The sequence below is a fragment of the Gorilla gorilla genome, chromosome 6, assembly GCF_029281585.2.
Source record: "Gorilla gorilla gorilla isolate KB3781 chromosome 6, NHGRI_mGorGor1-v2.1_pri, whole genome shotgun sequence".
In the NCBI taxonomy this organism is placed as follows: domain Eukaryota; kingdom Metazoa; phylum Chordata; class Mammalia; order Primates; family Hominidae; genus Gorilla; species Gorilla gorilla.
Window position 1 is genome coordinate 86,167,312 of NC_073230.2, and position 11,032 is coordinate 86,178,343.

Sequence of the window (11,032 nt, forward strand, 5' to 3'; positions counted from 1 at the left end):
ATTCCAGCGTGGGTAGCATGACTTCTTCACGATCTGCCCAGAGGAGGGTGGGAGGGGGTTAGGCTGATGCCACTGGACTCCCCAGGCTGGGCAAAAGGCAGAGCTGCCCTAGACACCTCCCCTGGGCTCCCCACAGCCTCCTCGCCTTGGAGGTTCTGCCACAGCAGAGGTTAAAATGTCCTGTCCAAGCTCCCACCCATTTCTCAGATAGGGAGAACCGAGGCCCAGGGTGAGGAAAAGATGTATCCGAGGCCACACAGCAAAACAGTACTGACTATGAGGATGTGGTGAACAGGGAATACCTCTACACTGCTGGTGGGAATGTGAACTAGTACAACCACTATGGAAAACAGCGGAGATTCCTTAACTAACTAAAAGTAGAACTACCATTTGATTCAGCAATCCCACTACTGGGTATCTACCCAGAGGAGAAGTCATTATACAAAAAAGATACTTGCACACATGTTTTTGTTTTGTTTGTTTTGTTTTGTTTTTGAAACAGTCTTGCTCTGTCGCCCAGGCTGGAGTGCAGTGGCACGATCTCAGCTCACTGCAACCTCTGCCTTCTGGGTTCAAGTGATTCTCCTGCCTCGGCCTCCTAAGTAGCTGGGATTTCAGGGGCCTGCCGCTACGCCCGGCTAATTTTTGTATTTTTAGTAGAGACGGGGTTTCACCATGTTGGCCAGTCTGGTCTCAAACTCCTGGCCTCAAGCAATCTGCCAGCCTTGGCCTCCCACAGTGCTGGGATTACAGGTGTGAGCCACTGCGCCTGGCCAAGATACTTGCAGACGCATGTTTATAGCAGCACAATTCGCAATTGCAAAAATGTGAAACCAGCCCAAATGTCCATCAATCAACAAGTGGATAAAGAAACTGTGGTATATATATATACGATGGAATACTACTCAGCCATAAAAAAGGAATGAATTAATGGCATTCACAGCAACCCGGATTGGATTGGAGACTATTATTCTAAGTGTAGTAACTCAGGAATGGAAAACCAAACATCGTTATGTTCTCACTCATATGTGGGAGCTAAGCTATGAGGACGCAAAGGCATAAGAATGACACAGTGGACTTTGGGGACTCAGGGGGGAAGGGTGGGAAGGGGGTGAGGGACAAAAGACTACAAATTGGGCGCAGTGTATACTGCTCGGGTGATGGGTGAACCAAAATCTCATAAATCACCACTAAGAACTTATGTAACCAAACACCACCTGTTCCCCAATAACCTATGGAAATAAAATATTAAAAAACAAAGCAAAACAAACAAAAAACACAGGGCTGGGCGTGGTGGCTCATGCCTGTAATCCCAGCACTTTGGGAAGCCGAGGCGGGAGGATCACTTGAGGCCAGGAGTTCGAGACCAGCCTGGCCAACATGGTGAAACCCCATCTCTACTAAAAATACAAGAAATTAGCCTGGTGTGGTGGTGTGTGCCTGTAATCCTAGCTACTCGTGCGGCTGAGGCAGGAGAATCTCTCAAACTGGGAAGGCAGAGCCTGCAGTGAGCTGAGATCCAGCCACTGCACTCCAGCCTGGGTGACAGGGTGGGACTTGGCCTCAGAAAAAAAAAAAACACCACAAAACACAAAACAAAAACAGTAGCGACTATACTGAGACAGCAGACCTTGGTGTCTTCGTGCCCAGGACTCGGCCCTCGACTCTGGACGTTTCCTGGGGGTGGGGAAGGCAGCATGGGTGTTCCCAAATAAACCCCACTCCGGCTGTCTCAATCAATAAACCCCACTCCGGCTGTCTCAATCCCCTCCTTACCCCCAAGCATGGCCGGGAGTGAGCGAAGTTGGCCCCAGAGGTCCTGGGACCTATTATGTCCCCTCAGAGAGGTCGCCCCTTTCCCTGGGCCTCCTCTGTAAGACTGTGGCCCCCAATCTGTCCCACCAGGGGACGGTGAGCAGGTGGTGAGGTGAGCAACGGGGGCGTGGCTGGCACGTCCCCCGAGCCCCCTGCCCCTTCCCTGCCCTCTGGCCTCCTCACCGAGGTCTCCTGTGTCCGGCCCTTGTAGCGCACTCGGACGAAGGGGTCAGATGCGCCATTGCGGTCCTTTGGGGCCAGATCCCTGGTGGGGGTGGAGGAAGATTGGATCATCGACTTGTCCCTGAGCCCCCCCTCCCCCACTTGTCACCACCATTATGTAACCACAGCGGGCCAAAAGGCCTGGGCACATTCCGTCCCTGGCAAGCTGACTGTGGACAGTGCGCCTCTGCCCTTTCTGGGCCCTGCTCCCATAGCCATCTCCCCAGGATCGCCCATGTGGCCAAGAACCCCCCAAGGTAGAGGCCATGGGTCCTTCCCACCGGGCAGCTGTAGGCCAGTGGCTGCACCTTGCTCTGGGGGTGGCAGGGGGGTGGTGTGAGTGCTGCCAGGGAACCGCCGGGGCAATGTTCCCAGCCCTCCATTCCCAGGGCTGCCCTGAGCCTCGGTTTCCTCATCAGGAAAATGGAAAAGTGAATCGCTACTGGGCTCAGGTTTAGGGAGAGAGTGTGCTTCTGGAAGGTCTGCCCCAGTAATGTCGCTCTACTTGGTGGAGGAGTGAGGTGCAGCCCTGATGGGCGGCCCTGCCCTTTCTCCATAGATGGGTCTTTACACAGCCCTAGTCTAGTCATGGTACCCCCAGCTTTTTTTTTTTTTTTTGAGATGGAGTCTTGCTCTGTCGCCCAGGCTGGAGTGTAATGGTGCAATCTTAGCTCACTGCAACCTCCGCCTCCCGGGTTCAAGTAATTCTCCTGCCTCAGCCTCCTGAGTAGCTGGGATTACAGGTGCCTGCCACCACGCCCAGCTAATTTTCATATTTTTAGTAGAGACGGGGTTTCACCAGGTTGGCCAGGCTGCCCTCGAACTCCTGACCTCAGGTGATCCACCTGCCTTGGCCTCCCAAAGTGCTGGGATTAGAGGCGTGAGCCACCGCGCCTGGCCCTTTTATTCTTTTCTTTTTTTTTTAAACAGGGTCTTGCTCTGTTGCTCAGGCTGGAGTACAGTGATGCAATCATAGCTCACTGCAGCCTCCACCTCCTGGGCTCAAGCAATCCTCCTACGTCAGCCTCCTAAGTAGTTGGCACTATAGGTGTGCCCCACCACACCTGGCTAATTTTTAAATTTTTTTGTAGAGACAGGATCTTGCTGTTGCCCAGGCTGGTCTCGAAATCCGGGCCTCAAGAGATCCTCCCACCTCTGCTTCCCAAAGCACTGGGATTACTGGAGTGAGCCACTGCACCCTGCCAGTATCCCCTACTTAGAACTCTTTGTGGAAGAACACCAAAGCCCACTCATCTTTGATATTTTAAGCCTCTCATACCTGCCTTTCTTCCCCCTCAAGACTGTCTAATAAAACCCCAACATTGAGGCTGGGTGCAGCGGCTCATTCCTATAATCCCAGCACTTTGGGAAGGAGGCTGAGGCAGGAGAATTGCTTGAACCTGGGGAGGCAGAGGTTGCAGTGAGCCAAGAAAATGCCACTGCACTCCAGCCTGGGCGACAGAGCCAGACTGCCTCAAAAAAAAAAAAAAAAACAAAAAAAAAAACAGCCCGGGTGCAGTGGCTCACGCCTGTAATCCCAGTACTTTGGGAGGCCGAGGCAGGCAGATCACCTGAGTTCACGAGTTTGAGACCAGCCTAGCCAACATAGTGAAGTCCCGTCTCTACTAAAAATACAAAAAATTAGCCGGGCGTGGTGGTGCACACCTGTAATCCCAGCTACTAGGGAGGCTGAGGCAGGAGAATTGCTTGAACCCAGAAGGTGGAGGTTGCAGCGAGCTGAGATCGGGCCACTGCACTCCAGCCTGGATGATGGAGCGAGATTGTCTCAAAAACAAAAAACAAAAAAACCCCAAGGTTTTACTGAAATATTGAGAATCTCCCCAGAAAAAATAAGGAGGAAATGTTCTTTCTTCCTCTGCAGCAAATGGACCTTCTTAGGCTGACTTGGAATTGCAGCAGGAGTCTCATTGCCGAGGACAACGGGGGACAAGTCCCCTCACTCTGAGAGAGGCCTGGACATTCCTCTCCCCTGCTAGGACTCACTAGAAGGCCAACCACTGTGGCCCCAGAGGATGGGAGAGGGGAGATTCCTGGAGAGAGGGGAGGGCCAGGGAGACATGCTTCCATGCCTCCCATCTCCGTGGGTGACGATGGGTGCCTGGGAGAAGTGGCCCCGAGGTCCCAGAGCCCGGCCACGTGTGTGAGCGGGTGCACACGTGTGCATGCCTGTCCCCCAGACAGCCTGGTGCCCGGAAAGGATAAGGACGGAGGAAGCGGGTGAGTTGGGGTGGGGCGGGGGGGAATGAATGGCAGAGGCCAGAGAGTGAGCGAGTGTGGGGGCGTGGCTGAGGCTTGGCCCAAGCCCAGACATTTTCCATCCATTTCTATTTTCCCACGACAGAAAATAACTCCCGGGAAGCCAGAGTGAGCAACATGGGCATCATCCGACCCACACCCCTCTGCCCAAGGGAAGTCTTCCTCTTAGGCTGACCCCTCAAGGGTGGGGGGAACACTGGCTCCATAGGGCTGCCTGGCTGGGGGCCACCCTCCTGCCTCACAGGCAGGGAGCGACTTGGGGAGGTGGGTTTGGAGCCAGAAGGGAAGATGCTTCTCACGGACAGAGTGTGACTCAGACCCAGGCCCAGACGGGAGTGCAGCCTGCAGCTAAAAATACCCTGGGGGTTGGGGGGTGGCCCTGTCACAGGTGACTCAGGCCCATGGAACCATCCAAACCACTGTCCTTCCTTGGGGGAACCCTCAATTTGCCCATCGGGAGATTTTCAGCAACTCTTTTCACCACCCCCCCCAGCCCCACGAGGGACCCACTTACACACACTCCCACCAGGCCAAGTTCACACTGGCGTTAAACATAGGGAAGCCGGCCTTAGCACTGGGGGACTGAGGCTGTGTGATCAGAGTTCGGGCTCTCCTCACCCGTACCCCCTACTCCACTCCTCTGTGATGGCTCCAGTTCCTCCATGAGAACATTAGACTGTCCCTTAAGGGACATATCCCCTTGAGTGGAAATCACCCAAGAAGCATCTTCAAGTCCAGAAAACCTCCCCAGACCCTCTCTTTTTTCTTTCTTTCTTTCTTTTTTTTTTTTTTTGAGATGCAGTCTCGCTTGTCACCCAGGCTGGAGTGCAGTGGCGCCATCTCGGCTCACTGCAACCTCTGCCTCCTGGGTTCAAGACTCCTGCCTCAGCCTCCTGAGTAGCTGAGATTACAGGCGCCTGCCACCATGCCCGGCTAATTGTTGTATTTTTAGTAGAGACAGGGTCTCACCATGGTGGTCAGGCTGGTCTTGAACTCCTGGCCTCAGGTGAACCACCTGCCTCGGCCTCCCAAAGTGCTGGGATTACAGGTGTGAGACACCGTGCCTGGCGAGACCCTCTCTTGAGAGCAGGCTTTGATGGGAGGTGGCCAGCTCTGGGACCAGGAGGTAGAGGTGGGGCAAGGGGGGGCTCAGCTTCCTCACTGGGTTTCTCTAGTTGCAGGGGACCCACTGCCCGCCCCCAGGCCCCTGAGTCTCACCTGGCCTCCAGCACAGAGCAGCGTAGCCGGCAGGCCCGGGCCCCTGGCCGCACTTCCAGCCGCAGGTGGATCTCGCCCTGCACCTCCTCATCGGGGTCGACCTCCGTCAGGTGGGCCCACCCGCTGAAACCTGTGGGGTCAGCTCAGCCAGGGACCCGGCCCTGAACCCCCATACCCTCCACCCTCAGCCCCACCAGGCACCTTGAGGCACCTCCATAATCTCCTGGGAATCCCCTAGGCACCCGTGAAGCAGGGGCTGGTATCCCCAATGACAGATGGGGAAACTGAGGCTCAGCAGGTGAAGAAACAGCAGTTGGAAGAGCTGGGATTAGAATCTAAGTCAGTGACCTGGGGCCTGTGCCCTCACTATTGTGTCACTTTTGTCGTCTTCGTTTTTAGAGACAGGGTCTCACCCTGTGAGCCAGGTGTGGTGGTACATGCCTGTAATCCCAGCTCCTCAGGAGGCTGAGGCAGGAGAATTGCTTGAACTCAGATCGCGCCATTGCACTCCAGACTGGGTGACAGAGCAAGACCCCATCTCAAAAAAAAAAAAAAAAAACAAAAGATGGAGTCTTCCTATGTTGTTCAGGCTGGTCTCAAACTCCTGACCTCAAGCAATCCTCCCACCTCAGCCTCCCAAGGTGCTGAGATTATAAGCGTGGGCCGCTGTACCCAGCCAGATTCCCCATCTTAAAACGGGAAGAGAGTGGCCCTCCCCTAGGGCTGCTGGGAGGAGGGTCTGAGGCCCAGATGGAGAAGCTACAAGATTGCGCCATTGCACTCCAGACTGGGTGACAGAGCAAGACCCCATCTCAAAAAAAAAAAAAAAAAAGATAGAGTCTTGCTATGTTGCTCAGGCTGGTCTCAAACTCCTGACCTCAAGCCATCCTCCCACCTCAGCCTCCTAAGGTGCTGGGATTATAAGTGTGGGCCGCTGTACCCAGCCAGATTCCCCATCTTAAAACAGGAAGAGAGTGGCCCTCCCCTAGGGCTGCTGGGAGGAGGGTCTGAGGCCTGGATGGGGAAGCTACAAGGCACCCGGAGGAATAGCCTCACTGGGGCCACTAGACCCCAGAGATGCTGGCTAAGGCTGCAGGTGGGAAAGGCCTTTGGCCTGGCAGGGGCCAAGAAGCCCCATGAGTCAGCAGAACCTGCCTCCGCCCTGCCCCCATCCCTGGCCCAGCGTCACAGACAGGAGCAGGTGTGTGTGGGGGGAAGCCAGTAAGCGTCACACAAAGGCTCTGATGGCAGAGCCCATAGCATCCAAGAACTGGTTTGAACCCTCAGAGAAGCCCAGAGAAGGCAAGAGCTGCCCAAGGTCACACACAGTGAGGCTGGCACAGGGCTGAACCCTCAAAATCATGTCTGGGCAGAGCATGGTGGTTCACACCTGTAATCCTAGCACCTTGGGGAGGCCAAGGCGGGAGGATCTGTCAAAAGCCAGGAGTTCAAGACCAGCCTGGGCAACAGAGTGAGACCCCCATCTCCATTTTTTTTTTTTTTTGAGACAGAGTCTTGCTCTGTCACCTAGGCTGGAGTGCAATGGCGCAATCTTGGCTCACTGCAACCTCTGCCTCCCAGGTTCAAGAGATTTTCCTGTCTCAGCCTCCCTAGTAGCTGGGATTACAGGTGAGTGCCACCATGCCCAGGTAATTTTTATATTTTTAGTAGAGACAGGGTTTCACCATGTTGACGAGGCTGGTCTTGAACTCCTAATCTCAAGTGAGTTGCCACTGGGATTACAGGTGTGAGCCACCATGCCCGGCCTCCATCTTTGTTTTTCTTTTGGAGATGGAGTCTTGCTCTGTCATCCAGGTTGGAGTGCAATGGCGTGATCTTGACTCACTGCAACCTCCGCCTCCTGGATTCAAGCGATTCTCCTGCCTCAGCCTCCTGAGTAGCTGGGATTACAGGTGCCCACCACCACGTCCAGCTAATTTTTTGTATTTTTAGTAGAGACAGAGTTTTGCCATGTTGGCCAGGCTGGTCTTGAACTCCTGACCTCAGGTGATCCACCTGCCTCGGCCTCCCAAAGTGCTGGGATTATAGGTGTGAGCCACTGCACCCGGCCTCTATTTTATTTTTTATTTTTATTTTTTATTCATTTATTTATTTATTTTTGAGGTGGAGTCTTGCTCCGTTGCTGAGGCTGGAGTGCAGTGGCGCGATCTCAGCTTACTGCAAGCTCTGCCTCCCGGGTTCAAGCCATTCTCCTGCTTCAGCCTGCCAAGTAGCTAGGACTACAGGTGCCTGCCACCACGCCCAGCTAATTTTTTTGTATTTTTAGTAGAGATGGGGTTTCACCGTGTTAGCCAGGATGGTCTCGATCTCCTGACCTTGTGACCCACCCGTCTCGGCCTCCCAAAGTGCTGGGATTACAGGTGTGAGCCACCGTGCCCGGCCTTTTTTTTTTTTTTTTAAAAAAAAAAACTATATAAAAATTGTAAAAACAATAACACAAAACAATGTCTGCATCCCAGAAATAATTGAAAGGGACCTCCAGCCTGGACTGGCTCTAGGCCAACCCTTCAGACTTAGGACACAGTAGTACTAGGGCCCAGATGGAGGCGACCCCATGGGTTACAGAAGGAGCTGGCCTGATTTGGAGAAGGGGTCCCTATGCTTCAGCAATAAAGTGTAAGGAGGCCCCTTCTTCTGCCAGCAGAGGCCTCAGATTCCACCCATAGCAGCCCCTCTTCACGCTAGGGAAGAGGCAGTAACAACCAGGCTTGGGAACATGCTGCAGAACAGAGGCCAGGAGTACAGAACGTGGCCCCGGCTTCTGGGGAGAGTAGAAATGGCTTTCCCTGAGCAGGAGACCAGACGGAGCCTAGAGGGGAGGTCTCCGAGTGGGAGGGAGGCCAGGGACTGGGCAGACCAGTGCGGGAGGGAAGGGAGAACTTACCCTTAGGGTGAGAGGCTATGGTGTCCCTTGTAAGGCAGACCTTTCCGATAACGTCGTCCCGGCTAGAGGAGGGAGATGAAGGCAGAGCTGGGCAGGGCTTCAGTATCTGCCCTCTGGGACCTCCCACCAAGTTCAGGGCCCCCCTGGGGGGAGCAGGGTGGTGGACACCGCTGTCATTTCCAGAGTAACCCAACAGAGCTGGACCTGTGGCCCTTCTGTAGGCTGTGGGTTCTGGACCCTCTAGGGGGATGTGATAGGTTTCTCACATGCCCACACATGCCAAGCTCACACTCTCTGGGTGCCCATCTCACAGCTCACACCTGCACGCACACGTGTAGTCCATGCACACTTGTGCCCGCATGCCTGCACACACACGTGTGTATGTGGCGCATGCACCATGGAGCCACGCATGTGCACACCCACACGCTCAAGCCTTTCGCCCTCCCAGGCCCCCAGGCTCTGCCTCCCTCCAGGCTGCAAAGAGGATGCCAAAAAGGACCCAGGAGTCCTGGTGGTGAAATGGGCCAGGGAGGAATCAGATGGCGAGGTCTGGGTCGCAGCTGGAGAGGGGGGCACTCACCTGAGGGCATCCTCATCCATGACGTAGAAAGCCACAGCGTGGAAGGTGGGCGGCAGGTGCACTTGGTACTCCTCACCCCAGAAGGGGCACAGGGTCTTCCACACTGTGGCTGTCCTGCAGGAGAGAACCCTCAGCATGTGCCCAGGCCACTCCCAGGCCCTGGGCTGGGACCTTCCTTGTATCTCCCCCTACCCCTATAACAACTGGCTCTGCCACTGATGTGTTTTCCCTGTGCCAGACCCTACTGTTCACCACCAATCACTACCCCCTGACATTCCTCTCTGCTCTGGATGGGGCACAGGGCTGCCTCTCTCTGGCTGTTATTTATTTTATTTTATTTTTTTGAGACGGAGCCTCGCTCTGTCGCCCAGGCTAGAGTGCAGTGGCGTCATCTCGGCTCACTGCAACCTCTGCCTCCCAGGTTCAAGCAATTCTCCCTGCCTCAGCTTCCTGAGTAGCTGGGATTACAGACGCCTGCCACCACGCCCAGCTAATTTTGTCATTTTAGTAGAGACAGGGTTTCACCCTGTTGGCCAGGCTGCTCTCGAACTCCTGACCTCAGGTGATCTGCCCGCCTCGGACTTCCAAAGTGCTGGGATGACAGGCGTGAGCCACCGTGCCCAGCCTCTCCAGCTGTTTTACATTTGGGGAAACTGAGATCACAGTTGGCAGGCATTGGCCTCAGGTCACAGGGTAGCTGCCTCAGGGCGACTGCTGAGCCTGGCCTCACATCCTCACCCAGCTCTGGTCAACCCCCTGTGGATCACAGCCTTCAACTCATGGGACTCACTCTGTAGCCCAGGCTGGAGTGCAGTGGTGTGATCATAGTTCACTGCAGCCTCCAACTCCTGGGTTCAGGCTATCTTCCTGCCTCAGCCTCCCAAGTAGCTGGAATCACAGGTGCATGCCATCACGGCTGGCTAATTTTTTTTTTGTAGAGATGGGGTCTTGCTACATTGGCCAGGCTGTTCTCAAACTCCTGGCCTCCAGTGATCCTCCCACCTCAGCCTCCCAAAGTACTGGGACTACAGGCATGAGCCGACATTTGAAACATGTATTTATTGGCCCATCTTCTCCCTGGGATATCAGCTCCATGAGGGCAGGACTCTGCCTCATCTGCCACTATATCCCCTCACCTAGAATCATGCCTGGAACCTAGGAGGTGCTCAGTAAGTATTTTTTAAATAAATGAATGAATCAGTTAATGAAGGAACAGATGAGAAGGTTACTTGAGAACACGCACCCAGAGCCACACAGAGCATAATGTTTGATTATTAGGCATTGATACAGACACAGAACCACACAGGTGCCAGCTCAGACTTTCTTTTTTAGAGAAAGGGTCTTGCTCTGTTGCCCCGGCTAGAATGCCGGGATTATCCGCGTGAACCAGCGTGCCTGGCCCCCATCTCAGTTATCTGGAAATAGTTTCCAACAAATGGGTGCAATGTGCAAATTTCACATCACGGGGATGCACCTGTCTGTGCACTGGCCCACACACAGACCCACACACAGACCTACACATGGATGCCCAGGGAAAGACATGGGCCATGGCCTCCTGGGGGCTCAGGCCCCTGGACAACACACACACACCTGTCCCTGACACCTCCCAGATTAGACACACCCTGCGGTGCCTGATGTAGCTGGTAGGGGGGCGAGAGGCTCAATCAACTCTTTTCTCATCCAGTCCACTCAGGCCCCTCCCACAGCACCCAGGCCACTCCCACAGAGCTCAGGCCACTCCCATAGCACCCAGGCCATTCCCACAGCATCCAGGGCACTCCCACAGCGCCCAGGCCACTCCCATAGAGCTCAGGCCACTCCCACAGGGCTCATGCCACTCCCACAGTACCCAGGCCTCTCCCACAGCACCCAAGCCACTCCCACAGTGTTCAGGCCACTCCCACAGCACCTGCTCCCCTCCCCGCACCTTGCACTGCAGGTAGGCAGTCTGGGGCCTGCCGGCGTCGTCCGTGTAGATGACCTGCATGACGTGCGAGCTGCCAAAGCTCTTTTCC

The 11,032-nt window shown here is 54.8% G+C and overlaps 1 protein-coding gene across 1 annotated transcript in view; it reads right to left on the reverse strand.

Moving 5' to 3' along the window:
• Positions 1-11,032, reverse strand: part of LOC129534750 (uroplakin-3b-like protein 1) — a 128,674-nt gene that overhangs the window by 75,946 nt on the left and 41,696 nt on the right. The window lies entirely within an intron of this gene.